The 19,150-nt window shown below is 42.7% G+C and overlaps 1 protein-coding gene across 5 annotated transcripts in view; it reads right to left on the bottom strand.

The window, feature by feature from the left end:
• The window catches only part of Xiap (X-linked inhibitor of apoptosis), a 49,156-nt gene extending 32,512 nt beyond the window's left edge, over positions 1 to 16,644 (bottom strand). For 2 of the 5 annotated variants that reach the window (XM_029534177.1, XM_029534179.1), the window contains exons 1-2: positions 7,088 to 7,198; positions 6,658 to 6,783 (exon numbers count right to left, since the gene is read on the bottom strand). The gene's annotated coding sequence lies outside the window, so the exon portion shown is untranslated. Of the gene's footprint in view, positions 1 to 6,243; positions 6,427 to 6,657; positions 6,784 to 7,087; positions 7,199 to 7,996; positions 8,016 to 16,623 lie in introns of those variants that run through there. The other 3 variants (XM_029534178.1, XM_029534181.1, XM_029534180.1) reach the window with 3 other exon arrangements.
• Between the last annotated feature and the right edge of the window lie 2,506 nt (positions 16,645 to 19,150).

Genomic DNA, 19,150 nt, shown 5'->3' with positions numbered 1-19,150 from the left:
TAATAAATAAATAAATAAAAACATTTTGCTCTATCTATAAACAACATTGTTGTCTATAGTAAAACATTTGGTAGGTTTATCCTGACCAGGTTTTATTTTCATTTAATCTATTTTACTTTTTTTAAAGGTAGGCCGTCATAAAAGTCTGACTTAAAACTTACGATGTATCCCAGGCTGGCCTAGAATGCCTGATCCTCCTGCCTTTACCTACCAAGTGCTTGTATTATAGCATGCATCACCAAGCCTAGCTCTACCTGGCTTTTTGTTTTCCTTTTCCTTTTTTTTATAATTTTTTTTAAATTTTTCTTTATTTACATTTCAAATGCTATCCCGAAAGTTCCCTATACACACACCCCCGCCCCTGCTTCCCTACCCACCCACTCCCACTACTTGGCCCTGGCCTTCCCCTGTGCTGGGCCATATAAAGTTTGCAAGACCAAGGGGTCTCTCTTCTCAGTGTGTCTGATTAGGCCATCTTCTTCTGCCTGGCTTTTAAGTTAGAAAAATGGACAAAGTAATCGACCTCAGTAAAGATAACCTAGACTTAAAAGTACATATTTAATGTCCCCGAGTACCAAACACTATCTGGAAATTTTTATTTTCCTTTTCACCTTAATTTTAAACATGGGTTATTTTGTATATCCTGCCCTCATTTCTTCTACCATGTTTCCTTTGATAAAAAACTATCTGATTTCACTAAGCAGACACACTCATAGCTTTCATGCATAAAATGGGCAAACTATGATTCTCGCTGGTGGTAACTCATCAAATATAATGTGGCAAATGAAAGACAAAAAGAAATAAAGAATCAAACCCAAGTCTTGTGACTAACAGAATTATAAAGAAATTCCTATAAATATTCTTGGCAGACTCTACTGAGCTATGAGAATGGGAGGCTACCTAACCTTCCTGTGCTTGAGAATGTTCTAAAGCATGCACGTCAGATGACATAGGAATGAATGCAAGGTGAGAGGCCTAGTCTGTTCACTTTGAGACGGACGGGGTTTACTATGTAGCTGTCTATGAGTTCAAGGTCTTCCTGTCTCTGCTCATAATGAGTAATAGAATTACAGTAGTGTTCCATCCTGGACAGGTTCCAAGTCAGTGATTATAGAAATGTAAAAATGTAAATTACATATATAAGTATAGATTCGAAGTAGATCTTTTCTCCATTTAACCAAATAGTCTTTTTTTAAAAAAAAATCCAGCTGGGCGTGGTAGCGCACGCCTTTAATCCCAGCACATGGGAGGCAGAGGCAGGCGAATTTCTGAGTTCGAGGCCAGCTTGGTCTACAAAGTGAGATCCAGGAGAGCCAGGGCTATACAGAGAAACCCTGTCTCGAAAAAAAACAAAAAAACAATAAATAAATAAATAAATAAATAAATAAAAATAAAAGGAATGTGTCTAGTTGAATCATCAACTACTTCATCAGAATTTAGAAAACACATTTTTTTAAATTACTCTGGACACCTTGGAAGTAAATTTCTTTTTACAATAAGAACCATTCAGCCAATAAGTTTTAAAGTTGTGTGTGTGTGTGTGTGTGTGTGTGTGTGTGTGTGTGTGTGTGTGAGTGTGCGCACACACGCATTTATGCCAGGAGTATAGAGCTGCCCCCTAGAAGTTGAACTGGAGTTACAAGTAGGTGTGAGGCACAGGATGTGTTGCTGGGACCCCAATTCGTCCTGTAGAGTGCAGCAAGTGCTCTTAACTGATGAATCCTGGGTTAACAATTACTCTTATTACCAAGAACTCATATGACAGCCAATGTTTTTTTGAGAGAAGGTGTTACATTAGATAGCTCTGGTTGGCCCCAAACTCACTTTGTAGACCAGGCTGACCTCAAACTCAAAGGATCTGCCTGCCTCTGCCTCCCAAGTACTGGGATTAAAGGCGTGTGCCACCATATGGGGCTATATGAAAGTCAGTGTGTTGATATTTATCTATGCTTTGATATTTGACACTACCTCTACAAACTTAATTTTTGCCCACAGTTTCTGAGCTCCCCAAAATTTTCTTAATCTCAAACCCCTGAGCTTGCTTCTTCCCCTTTTGAATCCTATTCTGCACCTATAACACAAAACAGAACAGGCCAGCAACTGCCATTGAGACTTCCAAAAAATAGTAAGTTTAAAATTAAATGCCAAGCCAGGCATGGTGGCGCACACCTTTAATCAGGGAGGCACTTGGGAGGCAGAGGCAGGTGGATTTCTGAGTTCGAGGCCAGCCTGGTCTACAGAGTTCCGGGACAGCCAAGGCTACACAGAGAAACCCTGTCTCGAAAAACCAAAAACAGAAAAAAAAAAAAAAAAAAAAAGAAGAAGTTTCTAAAATTAAATGCCAGAGAGCTGGGAGGAACCTCAGCACTTTCGAGCCAGGGGCAGGAGGGGTCTCTGAGCTTAAGGCCAGCCTCATCTATATAGTGAACACCTATAACACCTAGACAGCCAGGACTACACAGAGAAGACTCTGAGCCTCAAAATGCCAATAATAATAATAATTTTTATTAAATATATACAATTAAACGAACGAAAACTGGGTGTAATCCTAGCACTCAGGAAACAGAAGCCTGAGTAAGGCAAGGGGGAGGGGGGCTGAAGGTCACCCTGAAGATCTATCAGGGCCCCATCTATCTCAAAAAATAAAGTATGAACCACAAGTTACTAAGGTTTCTATTTCCACTTTGTTCTTTTAGTTTGGCTCTTTAAAATACAACTGATATAAGGCTTTTTTTAAAATGGCATGGTCTCACAGTTGCCTAGCTGTTCCTAAAACTCCAGACTCGAGATCCTTCTGCAAAAAGCAGTAACACAAAGGCACGCGCACACAAAAACCTAGATCCTTCTGCTTAAGCATCCAGAATAGCTATTACTACATGTACATGCCAGGCTAAGTTACACAGCAAGACCTTGCCACAGAAACCAAAATAAAACCTAGAAGTGGGGCTGGGATGGCGCACACCTTTACTTCCAGCACTTGGGAGGCACAGTTGATAAGTGAGTTCAAGGCCAGCCTGATGTACAGAGGCTACAGGACGGCTAGGGCTACACAGAGAAACCTCAATAATTAAAATTTTAATTAATTTTGAATCTTTGGAGTTAAGGAGTTCAAATCTATACAGACAAATAGGTATAGAGTAAGGCTTACATTTTGAAAAGGAAGTTCTGACTAACAAGGCCCTAGATTTCTGTCCCACCTCAAACTTCAGACATTTTCTAGAACATGCCTTTTTAATTTAAAATATTCAAAACACCCCTTTTATGTTCTGAAATATAACAAACATATCTTATGAAAAATAAAACAAACATGGAGATGCTGAGTCTGAGTGGAAAAAATTCAATTCATGGTATTTTCCACTGTATATGATTATTTATTAAGTTCGATACTAATCTCTCATTTTCTAATTCTGTTTGTCTTCTCAAATGGACATTCACAATGACCTTACACAATGCTAACAGGTTATATAACACTATTAACAGATTACTCCGGAGATAAACCTTAAGAATTGACAGCTTATCATAATCTTCCTGCCTCAAAATAACAAGGGCACTTTACCATATTCATCTTTTAGTGCTGTTCTCTGAAATGGGAGGGAGCTATCAATAGGCAGCCCAGGCTGTCCTGGGAAAGGTTACCTTCTTGCCTCAATTTCCCAAGTACAAAAATTCCAAATGTGTATCAGTGTATGTAGAATCTTTAGACCCATACCACAGCAATACAATTAACTGCAGGAATTCTAGACTAGGATGGGGACACCAGTCAGTCCAAAGTCTAACAATAAACAATATAACTGAGCAATTCATTTCTTCACCTGAGTCTTCATTAGCATATCTGTAAACAAGAGAACTCAACACTGGGGATGTATCCAGGCTTACTTTTTTTTTTCCTTTTAGTTCTAGATACTGACTTCACAGCCTAGAGTATACTATGCTGGACTGATGTACTCCCCCAAGCCCTTTGAGGCTTTTCCCTCCAACCCAAAACATTTACCATTTTAAAAACTGTATAACATACACGAGGAGTGATAACAAGAACACAAAAGGCAAACACTTAAATACCAAACAATGCCACATAATATAAAAGTTTTATTGGCTCTGATTCTGCTTGTACAGGGTATGATGTTGCCCAAGCTGGCTTTGAACTCTTGATCCTCTTCCTACCAAATGCACAGGTTACAAGTGTGAGCCCTGACTCTCTTTTATTATTTTATGTGTCTGGGTATTTTGCTTGCATGCATGTATGTGTATCACAAGCATTTGGTGCTCATGGAAGCCAAAAGCAGCATTGAATCCTCTGGGACTGGAGTTGCAGATGGCTGTGATACCGCGTGAGTGCTGGGAATAGAACCTGGGTCCTCTGCAAGAGCAGACAGGCCATATAAACAGAGTCATCTGTCCACCCCAGCTTTGTTTTTGAGGCAGGATCTCACTACACAGCCCAGGCTGACTTGAATTTGCAGTTCTCCTGCACTGACTCCACAGTGTTGGGATTACTGGTCAAAGTCACCACACCTAGCTTTCTTTCCCCTTCCTCTCTTCTATTAGCGTATATTCATTGTACAGAATAGTGGGTTATATTAGTTTCAAAATTACATAATGTATTTTGATCAAATTTTAACATTTTCTTTGATATACTCAAAAATACAAAAACAAAAAAACAAAAAAACCCAGAGCCCTATACATGGTAAGCAAATATTTACTGTATTACATATACCAATACAACCTTTACATGCATAACCTTTTAAAAATAAGCTTAATCCAAAAAGATTCTGTAAGTCAGATTTATCTGTATGTCAGATATGATATCTGAATTTCATAGTTTCTATACTATTTGATAATCGGGAAGCTTATTCTTTAAAAATAAAGCCTAACCTTTTAAGCATTTCACATGAATACAGAATAGGTAAAAGCCAACAGAGAAACATAAATACACAAGTAATCAAACCTGTTCTGTTAAGACAAAATAAGCCATACTGGATTTTACAATAAAAATTACTGATAAATTGATGTTCATAAATACCAATTGCAAATACTTATGTTGATATACACCAATGTCAGCTTTAAAACTTTCTGGAATAAAAATCAAACTTGTTTATAATATTCAAATATGTAAGGCACAGGAGAAAAGCAAAGTCAAGTTTGCCATCTGTTTTCTTCAAGAGTAACCAGGGTTCCCATTTTTTTTGTATCTCTTTCAAGGATCCATGTGACCCAATGCAAACAGATATACAAGCTTATGTTTCTGTGTCTATAGGTATAAATCTACCTGGCCTAAAATGTTTTCAATTCTTAAGTAGTGGGGGAAAACAGTCCCTGACACAATCTTTCCATACATGCTCACTACACTGAAAATGGTGCAGTCATTGAGACAAAGTAGTAATATGCTACATAGAAATGTTAAATAGAATATACTTAGATATTTGCTTAGAGGTTATATGAAGCAACAGGAGTGGGGTGGCCAGGGAGCTAGAAAATCTGAATTCTCATTTAACTAGCATGTCTGGCATGGTAACCTTCCACAACTCATGAAACCCTAAGCCTTAGTTTCTGCTTTGTAAAACAAAAGAGTTGAGCTGAGAGCCTTCCCAGCTCAAAAATGCTATCATTCTAAAATGGCCGGCTCTTAACAGTGTTCTCTTGAAACTGCCTACAAAAAAAAAAAAAAAAAATCCTATTAAGGAGAAAATGAGAAGAATGAAGAAACACTCTAGCACTTTCCAGTCTTTAAAAAAAAAAAAAAAAGAGTACATTTGTAGGATTCGTTCACTATCAAGACATAACTAGGATGTGCCTAAGTGTACTTGAAGGTAAAGTTGTAGATTATTACAATCTGATAGGTTTGTCTTCCGAAAGGCTTATGTTCTCCTTTTTTTTAAGAGATGGAGCGAGCCACTGCTTAGTTTTAGCAATCACAACTCCCCCCCCGCCCCCGCTTAAAAGAAAAACACCCCACAACTCAAGTAAACTGTGGAGTTAAATGGAGTTAAATTAATGGAACTGTAAGTCATAAGTGATATTTTTTTTCTCTTTCAGAAATATGCTGGGGAAGTGACCGAGGTGACAAAGAGAGGCAAAAATGACCAGCTACTTCCTCCTCTGGAAGCTCTTTGGCCCTCATCCTTTCGGGTTCACACGCCCTTGCCAGAAATACACCACCCTGCCCCATACAAGGTATCGAACTGGGGGGGGGGCAGGGAGGTTGATCATATCTTTTTTTTTTTTTAATTATTTAACTAGATTTACCTTAGGTGTCACGAAGTTTAAGGAGGCTGACCCGAAGGCTTGAAGCCAGCCCCCCTACCCACGGCTTCCAGGGGGCAATCCCGGGAAACCTGGATAAGGAGCCCAGTCCAGCATTCCCCGCGGGCGGGGCCTTCCCGCCCAAATAGGCAGAGCTAGCCCAAGCGGAAGGGAGGGGGAAGAAAAGGAGGGAAGGAAAAGGAGGGAGGGAGAAGGAGAAGGGGGAAAAGGAAGGAGGGGGGAGAAGGAAGGAGGGGGGAGAAAGAAGGAGGGGGGAGGAGGGAGGAGGAACGCGGGAGGACAAGGGAGGGGGAGGAGGAGGAGTGAGGGAAGAGCAGAGCAGAGGAGAGGGAAGAGAGGGGAGGGGAGGGGAGCAGAGGGAGAGGCGGGCGGGAAACCCACAAGAGCTGTACCCACCGCGCCAAGCACTCCAGTCCTAACTAAGCACCGCGGGCGACGGGTTCCCGAGGGGAGGGTCCCGGAGGAGGGGCGGCCCGAGCCCGGATCAGGAAAACACAACTCTGTTGGGCGGCGGGCCCCGGCCTAGGAGAAGGAAACGGAAGTCACTATGTCTCCCTCCCTCCCTCGGCCTTCCCAGGCAGGACAGTCCCAGCGGAGAAAACTCGAAGACCGGAACCAAGTGCATCCACGTCAGGACTTTAAAATAATAAAAAAGAAAGAAAGAAAGAAAAACCAAGAGGTGCAGCCCGCCAGCTTCCCGGGCTCGCCCAGCCACTGGCCTCAGGCCACGTCCTTCCCACGGCCACCCCCGTCCCCTCCCCCGGGAGCTCCGCACCCGCCCGGCAGAGCCCCTCCTTCTTTCCCACTCCGCCATCTTCCAACCTACCTCTCCGGCCGAGCGGCCCTCGATTAGCGTGACGCCCGCTCGGGGGACCGCCTGGGTCCCGCCGCCTCCCGGAGCCGGAAGGGGACATGGAGAAAAAGCCCAGTCCTCATTATGCAGCCCGACCCCCCCACCCCCCCAACCCCCGCCTCCCCAGCTCCAAGCCAGAGCCTGACCCAGCGGCTGCACATGCGCACAGGTCACTTCGCAGTCCCCGCCCTCGACTCAAGCATTTCCTCTTTTAGCATCCAGGACTTTTTCTCGCCCCCCACCCCCCCCTCGCTTTTACCTGGACTCTAGGGTGAGGAGTAGGGAAATACAGGTAAGAAGATGAAAGACCGAGGGGAAAAGGGCACAGTACATTGAGTTCTCACAGGATACCGGGACTCTACTAGGTATAGAACATAGTCCTCAATGTTACTTTGAAAACCCTGGGAGGCAGAACACCTCTATTAAATTCCACCTGACAGAGGAAACTGAGACCCGGAGAAAATAATTATCACCCACCCGACAAAAAAGTAAACTGTGATTAGAGACTCGGTTGTTTCCAAATAGAGGAAGATAAAAGGAATGACGAGACAGGGAGACAAAAAGAGAGTGAAATTTGTGAAGAACAAAGAAAAATAATAGAACAAAGATGGAAAAGACACAAGAGAAGACTACACAAAATGGTGATCATGCTCTATGGCTGTAGGGTTGTCAGATAAACCTATATTAGGTTTCAGGAATTTTGACTCTTAATGGCTAGTGTACTAAGATGGATTGGGTATATTTAAAAGGCCTGGTTAAATAATGCTGTCCTTGATGAAAAGGAACTTGGAAAAGACAAAGAAATGTATTTGGTTCTTAAACGTTTGCTAACATAATATTCCTTCTAATGCAATCTTTTTAAAAATTATTACATTAACTTACTGTATGAGGTCAGAGGGCAACTTGGGTCCGTTCTCTCCCAGCATGTAGGTTCTAGGGAAGAACTAAGGTCCTCAGGTTTGGTGGCGATGCCCTTCCCCACTAAGCCATCTGTGTCCCAGGCCCTGGGGTGTGCTCTTACAGCTCTGAGAATTACATCTGACTTATTACAATGAAAGTAATTCCAAGCAAGGGCTGGGAATGTAACTCGGTAATAGATCACTTGTCTAGCACATACAAGGTTGAATTCAAACCCCACCACTGCCAACAAAACAACTGCAAACAAATACTGATCTCACCTCTCGAGCACTCTTAAATACGCAAACCAGTAACGCTCCATCTTTATCGACAGAAGGATCTGGAGTTCAGGATCATCCTCAATAGGAAGTTTGAGGCCAGCCAGAGATGCAAGGGACCCTGTCCCCCCCCCCCAAAAAAAGTCCCAGGCTACCCTCGTTTGTCTTGATAATGTCCACCATCAACTCATTTAGAAGAGGCTGAAGTCGATTGTACTTGTCTCTGTAGGAACTGAACAGTATGACTCAACCCCAGGTCTCCTGACCATTGCCCAGTCTGATTTCTCTGTTCTTAGGCTTGCTCTCCCTCCCCCCCCCCCATCTAGCTTGCCAGAGGCGGAGTTAAATCTTTCCATTTTGACTTCAGGATAAGAGTTAATCTTCTTAGCTTTAATTAAGTTCACTCTCCCCCAACACAGTGGTATGGTGTCTTCTAAGAGAACTACTTACCCTGCCTCGCCCGGCTCTTACCAGTTTGCCTGCCCTCTAGTAATTTATTGAAACTAATTTCCTTACCTGAAGATATTTTCTCAGTTTCTGTTATCTTTTATTCTTTAAATTTAAGGTGTCATTGTAGAATCTTTATTATTGTAGTTTGGGGCGTTTTGTTTTGTTTTGGTTGTTTTTTGAGATTGGGTCTCACTAAATAGCCCAGGCTATCTCAGAAGTCATTGTGTAGACCAGGTCAGCCTGAAACCAATGAACCTTATGTACTGTTTGGCTTGGGTTTTTTTTAATCAAGACCTCATGTATCCTTGGCTGGCTGCAAACTTGCTATGTAGCCAAGGATGACCTTGAATGACTGTTCATCTTGCCTGAGAATTGGAATTGTTCCACCACGTCTGGTGAGACAAGGTCTTGCTGTGTAGCCTTGTCTGGCTACAATATTCCAAGCTGGGCTCCAATTCATGGCAATCTTCTGCCTTAACATCCTGAGTGCTGAGATGAGCTTAATTAAGCCACTACACCCAACCAGCTAACACTGGGTTGTATTGTGAAATATATGTAAATGTACTGTTTTAGATATTTTGCTTTAATCATTGTAAGTGAATGAAGAGGAGGACATGACTACAGTATGTATGGTTAAGGAGAAGGATTTTAGTGGAGAGTTCAGCCAGAAGCATCTGGAAAACTTTAGACTGAACCAGGCCATGAGAGGAGAGAGGGGAAGATGGAAAGAGAAAGAGGAGAAGAGGAAATGAGAGGCGTGGACCAGAGAGGAGCTGAGGATCAACATGCATGGTCAAAATAACAGGTTTATATAGGAATGAGAAGCAGGGGGAAGAGAAGGGGAAGGGAAGTCTAACCCCTGGGCAGGAGAGGTTGAGGGTAGGGGTGGAGTAGGGCGTGCTGGGAGGAGCCACGGGTACTGAGTGAGACTTGTCCCCAGTTTCTTTGGGACCTGAAGTAAGTACATAGTTCACTGGCATTGAGAACACTTTCATTATTGTGTAACCATTATCACTGTTCAGTTCTAGCACTTTTTCATGTAATTTCATCATTAAAGTGAGTACTTTGCTACAGTGAACACTGCGCTGTGTCACACAATATGGCCACTTGGATGAGTATCTGGTCTCTCTTATGTTGTAAGTTCACTCGTGGGAAGAGCGGGAACTTTTCTTCTTTTCTCTATTACCAATGTGGGTATGTGAGAGACATTTGTAAGTGCAGTCTTTCACATGTATGTGTGTATGGAGGTTAGAGGGCCTATTTCAGTGTTTTTTGACTTCTCCCATCAGTTCCATGGGTCACACTTTGGTTACCAGGCTTGTAAGATCAATGCTTTTACCTGCTGAATTATCTTGTAAGGCCAATTTTCACCTCCCTATTGCTGGGATAATCTTGGGCACCACCATGCCCCGTTTATGCCCCTCTGGGGATTGAACGCAGAGCTTTGTGCATCCTAGGAAACTATGTCCAGAATACTATGGTTCTCATCAACTTCACCAGCCCTTCATCAAACCCACTTCTCCCCTGGCATGCAGAACCTTCCTCATGGCTCTTCTCAATTCTCTTTCCACTTCATTCCTACAACAGCCAGTGGTACATGCCCATTAACCACAATACAGATAATCTTTTCTGTTCAGATCCCTTCTCTGACTCTTTTTCACTCAAAAAAAAAAAAAAAAAAAAGTCGGGCTGGTGAGATGGCTCAGTGGGTAAGAGCACCCGATTGCTCTTCCGAAGGTCCAGAGTTCAAATCCCAGCAACCACATGGTGGCTCATAACCATCCGTAACAAGATCTTACACCCTCTTCTGGAGTGTCAGAAGACAGCTACAGTATACTTACATATAATAAATAAATAAATCTTTAAAAAAAAAAGTCACCAGATTTCTTATTACCACTAAAGGTTATGGTGCCAGCCACCATGATAATGTCCAACAATCTTCATCTCTCACTAGTCACCAGTAGTCGTGTGCTTGCATGTGTGTTTTTCTGCAGAGAATTAGGACTTTTGTGACTGATAGAATACGGAAGTAGCAGCATGTGTCATATAAGGTGAGGTCATAAGAGACCTGTGGTTCTTGCCTTCCTCTCTTGGATTGGTTGCTGTGGAATAAGCCAGGCATGGTTTGAACACTCAGACAGAAGGTGAAGCAGGGTCTGATGGTTCATGACTGTAATCCCAATACTCAGGAGGCCAAGACTTATTCAAGGATTATGAATCTGAAGCCAGCCTTGTCTACATAGTAAGACAGGAAGGAAAGAAAGAAGGAGAGAGAGAGAGAGAGAGAGAGAGAGAGAGAGAGAGAGAGAGAGAGAGAGAGAGAAAAGAAGAAGGAGGAGGAGGAGGAGGAGGAGGAGGGAGGGAGGGAGGAAGGAAGGAAGGATGAACAAACAAACAGTTGGCATATGTTTGTAGTCTAGTCCTTGGAGGTGGAGATAAAAGCAGGAGGACCAGAACTTCAAGATCAGCCTTAGCTGCATAGGAAGCCAACCTGGGCTCCCTATCTCAAACCCTGCTCAAAAGAGAAAAAGAGAAGGAAGGGAAGGAGGGCAAGAGAGCATCCCAGAATCTGAACAACCCAAATGAGGAGAAAATAAGTCCTAACCCTTTCTCATCTAGCTTCTCTCCCTGGACGAGCTAGCGATCACACCTTCCTGACCATGTAGGGCATTTTAAAGAGGATACTTCAGTCAGATAACTACAATCTCTTGAGACTTGACATGTTGCTCAGTTGGCAATGTGCTTACCTAGCATGCATAAAAGCCCTGAGTCTGATCTCCAGCACCACAGAAATCTAGGGTGGAGTTACACCTGTAACTCCATTACTTGAGGAATGGGCTCATGGTTATCCTTAATGATATAGTGAATTCAAAGCCAGCTTTAGATACAGATAGATTAGACACTGTCTTAAAAAAATCAATAAACTGGGCATGGTGGCACACACCTTTTATCCCAGCACTTGGGAGGCAGAGGCAGATGGATCTGAGATTGAGACCAGTCTGGTCTACAAAGGGAAGTCTAGGACACCCAGACTACATAGAGAAACCCTGTCTCAAAAACAAAACAGAATAAATCCGTAGAACAAACTAACCTCCCTAAACAAAACCATATAACCTCTTGAGAACCAGAGCTAGAACTATCCATATGAACGTCTCTCTGGAATTTGTGTGCAGTTTCTTTTTCTTTCTCCTTTCTTTTGTATGTGGGACAGACAACTTCAGACTAGGTTTCCCAAGAGCTATGAGTAATTAGATTTTTGTTGATTTGACACAGCTAGAGTGTCCTGGGAAGATAACCTCAACTGAGAAAATGCTTCCATCATATTGGCATGTAGGCAAGTCTGTGTGGTTTTTTTCTTGATTAATGATTGATGTGGGAGGGTCTAGCCCACTGTGGGTGGTGCCACCCCTAGGCAGATGGGCCTGGGTTGTAGTAAAGAAAAACAAATTAGGGGGCTGGTGAGATGGCTCAGTGGGTAAGAGCACCCGACTGCTCTTCCGAAGGTCTGGAGTTCAAATCCCAGCAACCACATGGTGGCTCATAACCATCTGTAACAAGATCTGACTCCCTCTTCTGGAGTGTCTGAAGACAGCTACAGTGTACTTACATATAATAAATAAATAAATCTTTAAAAAAAAAAGAAAACAAATTAATCAAGCCATGAGAACAACCCAGTAAGCAACATTCCTTTATGGTCCCTGCTCCAGTTTTTGCCTCCAGGTTCATGCTTTGAGTTCCTGGCCAGACTGCCTTCCATGAGCAGCTATAAACTGTAAGATGAAAAAAAGCCCCTTTGTCCTCAAGTTGCTTTTGGTCATGGCTGTATGACATCAATAGAGAAGCAAACTAATACAGGAGCTGCCTAGCTTGTTTTGGAGCTAAGACAGTCACTTAGCTTGGAGCTCACTGTGTATGTCAATCAGCTCCAGGGAATCTACTTGTCTCTGTCACCCCATTGCTTGTATTACAAACCCATGTCACCATGCCTTGTCACCATGCCATGTCACCTCATAGGTTCTGAGTATTGAAGTCGGGTCTTCATGCTTGTGAGGCAAGCAGTTTTTGAGTTAGCCTCTCTCCCAGCCCGACAATGTTGGCTTTTGTCCTCATTAGCTAAGTCTTCGAGTAATTTATTACACCTATTACATAGCAATAGGCACTCAATAAAAAAATCCTACGCAGACTTCACCCCTGTCATTTCCGCGTCCTCACCTCCCACCACCCTCATCTTTTTGTCCTTTACTTTCATGCCTCAGTACCTGCTGCTCATTCTGTCCGGAACACTGACTTCTCATGAAGCCAAGCATTTCCATGGCTGGCCTTCTGCCTTTCTTGTCATGTTGACTTGGTTGTCACCATCTCCACAAGGCCTACAGTGACCACCATATTTACAACTAATAAAGCTAGACATGGCCGGGTGTGGTGGCGCACGCCTTTAATCCCAGCACTTGGGAGGCAGAAGCAGGTGGGTTTCTGAGTTCGAGGCCAGCCTGGTCTACAGAGTGAGTTCCAGGACAGCCAAGGCTATACAGAGAAACCCTGTCTCGAGGGAAAAAAAAAAGCTAGACATGTAGTAGTGATCCATCAGACCCCAGGACTATTCCCACGAATGAAAATAAATATATAATCCCCCTTCCAGTGCTCTCAGGCTCCTTTCCCCTGCTCTATAGTTTTTCTTTCTTTCTTTTCTTTTCTTTTCTTTTCTTTCTTTCTTTCTTTCTTTTTTTTTTTTTTTCGGTTTTTTGAGACAGGGTTTCTCTATATCACCCTGGCTGTCCTGGAACTCACTTTGTAGACCAGGCTGGCCTCGAACTCAGAAATCCGCCTGCCTCTGCCTCCCGAGTGCTGGGACTAAAGGTGTGCGCCACCACACCAGGCTAGTTTCTGTTTTCAACAGCATCTATTATTTCCTTTCTAGTTTTTTCTTTCTTTCTTTCTTTCTTTCTTTCTTTCTTTCTTTCTTTCTTTCTTTCTCTTTTTTTTCTTTTTTGAGACAGGGTCTCACTACATAGTTCAGACTGGCCTGACTTGCTGTGTAGACCAGGCTGGCCTCAAATTCAGAGATCCCTCTGCTTCTAACCCCCTGCCCAAATTCTGTGATTAAAGAAATGCGCAACCACACTCAGGTCTTTTGCTTCTTAATAGATTTATATTTAACTTTCAAAATAATAGGCTTTATTCTGACATTTTCATACTTACAAGATCATGTGCCTTGTTCTTGGTCCCCTGCTATTTTTCATCCATCTCCAGCATTTTCTGATATACTGTATTGTCATCTTACTATTTTCTTTTTAAAATATTTTTACTTTTAATTTTGTGTATCCATAAGTACCCGGGGAGGGAGGGCAGCATACACAAATGAGTGTAGGTACCCATAGAAGCCAGAAGCGAGCATCAGATCTATTGGAACTAGAGTTACAGGTAGTTGTGAGCCTCCCAGTGTGTGTGCTGGGAACTGAACTGAGGTCATCGTGAATGGCTCTTGACCACTGAGCCATTTCTCCAGCCATTTCTCTTTTGTTTGTCTTTTAATAGACTGCCTTTTATTGATTTTTTGACAATGTCCTACACATAAACAATGCTTCCTGGTTATATGTACCCAAATCCTCTCTCCCACTTCTTAATGGAACTCCTAGCTCCTCCTTTACCCCACCTTAGGCAACTTCAACATGCCCATCCCCCATTCCATGTCTTCTCAGCTATTCTCTTTTCTTGTTTTATTATTTTGTGTGTGTTAATGTTTTGTTATCATATATGTCTGTTCGCCATGTGCATTCCGGGGGACCACAGGGGCCAGAAGAAGGCATTGGAACCACTGGAACTGGATTTACAGATGGTTGTAAGCTGCCATGTAGTTGCTGGGATTCAAATCTAGGTCCTTTGGAAGAGCTGTCAGTGCTCTCTATTTTCTTGACTATGTATTTCTTCCTTCAATCCGTGCTAGAATAAAACCTTCAAGAACAAAAGGATCAGGAGCAGGTATGGTCCTGCACTTCCACAACCCCAGTATTTACGAGGGCACAGCAGAAAGAGCAAGAGTTTGAGGACAGCTCCACTATGCAGTAAAATCTTGTCTCAAATAAAGATAAAACAGGGACTGGAGAGATGGCTCAGTGATGAGGAACGCTTTCTGGTTTTGCAGAGGCCCTCCATTAAGTTCCCAGTGACTCAAAACCATCCTTAACTCCAGTTTCTGGTGATCTGTTGCCCTCTGCTTGAACTTTCATCAAATGGTACACATGAACTCTTGCAGGCTTACATATAATTAAGACAAGAAAGGAAGAAAACAGGAAAAAAAAATTACAAAGAGCAGAGATCTTTCTGTTGTTCACAGATACAAGCACTCACTACTGCATTTGACATAATATGGGTTCAGCAGGTATTTATAAAATGAATGAACAAGCATTTCATGACTATTTCATACTCTTAGTAAATACTTATTGTCTTAGTTAGGGTTTCTATTGCTGTGAAGAGACACCACGACCACTGCAACTCTCATGAAGGTAAACATTTAATTGAGGTTGGTTTACAGTTTCAGAGGTTCAGTCCACCATCATCATAGCAAGAAACACAGCAGCATCCAGACAGGCATGGTACAGGAGAAACTGAGTTCTATATTTTGATCTAAAGGCTGCTAGAAGACTGTCTTCCAAGGCAGAGGTTCTCAAAGCCCACCCCAACAATGACACACTTCCTCCAACAAGGCCACACCTTCTCCAACAAGGCCCCACTTCCTAATAGTGCCACTCCCTGGGCCAAGCATATTCAAACCACCATACTTAGTGAGTTGTCTGGTGGGGGTTATGATCTTATGAAAGTATGATGTCTAGGGTCTGTGTCCAGAGACCCATAGAAATGTTAAACTAGAAAAAAAATCTATTGAGAGCTTACCCTTCCCTGTACAAGGAAATTTGCTTGGAATTTTTCTAAGTTAAGGAAAATATTGGAGAAAGGTATAAAAGGAACGAGACTGCACCTGATAAAAATGACAGTGTCCAAAGTTAGGCATGATGGCACATACCTGTAATCTTAGTATTCAGAGGGTGAAAACAGGAGAGCCAGAAGTTCAAGGCTACATAAGTTTCGAGCCAGTCTGAGATACTTGAGACCTTAACACTAAATGAAATAAAACAACAACAACAACAAAAACCCAGAAAAACCTGCCAGTGGCCCTGGCTTAGTTAGAGTTTTACTGCTGTGAACAGACACCATGACCAAGACAACTCTTATAAGGACAACATTCAATTAGGGCTGGCTTACCATCAAGGTGGGAGCTTGTCAGTGTCCAGGAAGGCTTGGTGCAGGAGGAGCTGAGAGTTCTACATCTTGTTTGGAAGACTGGCTTGCAGGCATCTAGGGCAAGGGTCTTAAAGCCTACACCCACAGTGACACACTTCCAACAAGGTCACACCTCTTAATAGTGCCACTCCCAGAGCCAAGCATATTCAAACCACCACAGGTCCACTAAATGACTTGAACAGAAATTTACTATGCTGCCACTCAGTAGGAAAAAAATGGATGGCATAAGGATTCATAGGAAATGAGGGAAAGATAAAAGGAAGTGTAACCAGAAGCCTTTGCTGTAAATAGGAGAAAGGACACAGCTTTGGAGATTAAAGGCAGAAGATAGAAAGAGAATTGATAGTAGTCACCAGACCTCAGTGGCAACAAAGTTTATCAAAAGTAAAAGTCGAAGTTACCTGCTGAGAGCACTCAGAAAGGCTTAGCATTGAAACTTTTTTTTTGCAAAACAATATATGATAAAGCCCAAATATAGTAGATAGAAAGCAGAATTGCTTTGAGTGAAACCATGTGAGTGGAGTGAGCCCAGACTTTGCCCTTAGAACTGTCATCTTGTGTCCTTTTACAGGAAGGGATACATACCTGCCAAGGGTCATGCTGGTATCAGTCAGAGGACTGCCTTTGTGAGGATCATTCATGTTAATCAGTTGGCATCTACTTTCCTGCCCTGTGGCTTCTTTCTTTGTTTTTTGATTTCTCCCTAGCTCTCGCTATCTCCCTTGCTTTCTCCTTCTCTCTCCTTTCTGTAGCAAGCTCTCATACTGTAGTCCAGACTGGTTTGGAACTCCTCCTGGGACTCCTCCTGTTTCAGTCGTATCCTGAGTTTCTGGAACTATAGGTGTGGACCAATCACACCCAGTTGTCTCCTGACTTTTACTCTGAGGTCTGCCTTGTTAACCTTTCCCACATTCTTTGTAACTGCAATTTCCTCTCTTTGTGTAGTCATAAAGTACCCTTATCTTGTGCTGACAAACCGCAGTCTCTCCCAAGCCCTCCCTTTCCTTCCCTACCTTTATCGTCCAGGGAAGGGGTCACACAGTTTGGGGGTGGGGGAAAAGCTCCTAGAGTCATCTCAAACTAAGGAGAAAGTCCACCCAAGATTTCTATATACTGGACCAGTCCTATGGCTATCTATATTCAATCTCTTCAGTGTTCAAAGAGCCAACACTATCGAAACAGACCCGAGGTCAGGGAATCGGCCCTGTGAGTCTGGATTCAGGGAAGGCAAAAACTACTGGAGTTACTGGATAAAAGATCTAGGAGGAAAGCTGACTTGTTGGGGGTGAATATGGACAATGGGATGTGTATTTAGATAGAAAGAATATGAACTAGAAGCCAAAGCGCTGAATGGATTCATATCTTAAATGTAAATGGTCTCAGTGTGTGCTGAGTTAGTGTCTGCTAAGTGCTAACACTTAGACACCATGGTCTAAGTGTTTTTTTTGTCTGTTACTTCCCCCCCCCCCATTTTAAAATTTTTACTTCTCTCTGTGATTGTGATTGTGTGTGCATGTAGCATGTGAGGGTGTTTGTGTGCAATGCTCTGGATGTGGAGGTCAGAGAACAACTTTCCGGAGCTGATTCTCACCTTCCATCATCTTTTTTAAAAAAAAAGATTTATTTATTTTATTATATGTATACGAGTATACTTCACTGTCTTTTTGTTTGTTTGTTTGTTTGTTTGTTTGTTTGAGACACGGTTTCTCCTGTTTAGCCCTGGAACTCACTTTGTGGACCAGGCTGGCCTCAAACTCAGAAATCTGCCTGCCTCTGCCTCCCAAGTGCTGGGATTAGAGGTGTGCACCACCACCGCCCAGGTATTTTGCTATCTTCAGCCTCACCAAAAGAAGGCATCAGATCCCCATAAGAATGGTTGTGAGCCATCATGTGGTTGCTGGGAATTGAACCCAGGACTTCTGGAAGAGCAGTCAGTGCTCTTAACCACTGAGCCATCTCTCCAGCCCACTTAATTGGTTTTGTTTTTAAAGATTTATTTATTTTATTTATACGAGTACACTGTAGCTGTCTTCAGACACACCAGAAGAGGGCATCAGATCCTATTACAGATGGTTGTGAGCTACCATGTGGTTGTTGCATCATTTTGGAATCAAAGAATGGAATTCATGTCATAAGGCTTACAAGGCAAGTGCTTTTCTCCACTGAGCTACCGCACTGAGCCAATTTGCTGGCCCTCGGGTTCTTTTGTTTGTTTGCTTGTTTGTTTTTTCCAACAGGGTTTCTCTGTGTAGCCCTGGCTGTCCTGGAACTCACTCTGTAGACCAGGCTGGCCTCAGAGATCTGCCTGCCTCTGCCTCTAGAGTGCTGGGAATTAAAGGCGTGTGCTGCCACCACCTGGCTTGGTCCTCAGAATTTTAAAAAGGGCTGAAGATATTACTCAGTGATAAGTGCTTATCTATCTCATGCAAGGACCTCTGCTCAATTCTAAGTACCTGGGGTGGAGCTATGGAGAAAAACCTGACTGCACCGGAATCAACTAGAAAGGGCAGAGGAACTAAACTTCTCCCTAGAACCTAGGCCAGAGTGACTGAGTCACATCCTGGAATTAGTCCCATTAGTTTCCCAAAAGATCTTCCGGTGATTGTGACTCACCAGCAGGCTTCTGAATAACTGATCTATAGATTAAAGTTCAAATCCTTTACAGAGCCATGTATGGATGCAGTTAGTTATAGCTCCCCCAATTTATATGTTGGATCCCTGTCTCCTAGAACTTAAGAATGTGACTACATTTAGAGACAGGGCCTTTGAAGATATATCTAAGTTAAAGTGTGGCTGTCATAGTGGAACCTAATAATACCTGGTTGATGTCCTTATAATAGGAGAGGAGGCCATTAGAAGAAATATCAATGATGCACATGCACAGTGACCATATGAGTGCCTAGGAAAGAAGATGGGGATTGGCACACAAAGGACCAAGGCCTTAGAAGAAAGTGAACTTTTTCACTTGATCTGAGACTTCATCCTTCAAAAACAACAATGACAACAAGCCTTCAAGCCTTCTGACCTGATACCAAGCAAGTTTTGTATTTGGTATTTTTGTTATGGAAACTCAAATGGACTAAGACAAAATTTTTGAGTGTGGCGCGGAGTA

This window comes from Mus pahari, chromosome X, assembly GCF_900095145.1.
Source record: "Mus pahari chromosome X, PAHARI_EIJ_v1.1, whole genome shotgun sequence".
In the NCBI taxonomy this organism is placed as follows: Eukaryota; Metazoa; Chordata; class Mammalia; order Rodentia; family Muridae; genus Mus; species Mus pahari.
Note: the sequence above shows the minus strand (reverse complement) of the source record. Positions and strands in the feature narration are given on the sequence as shown.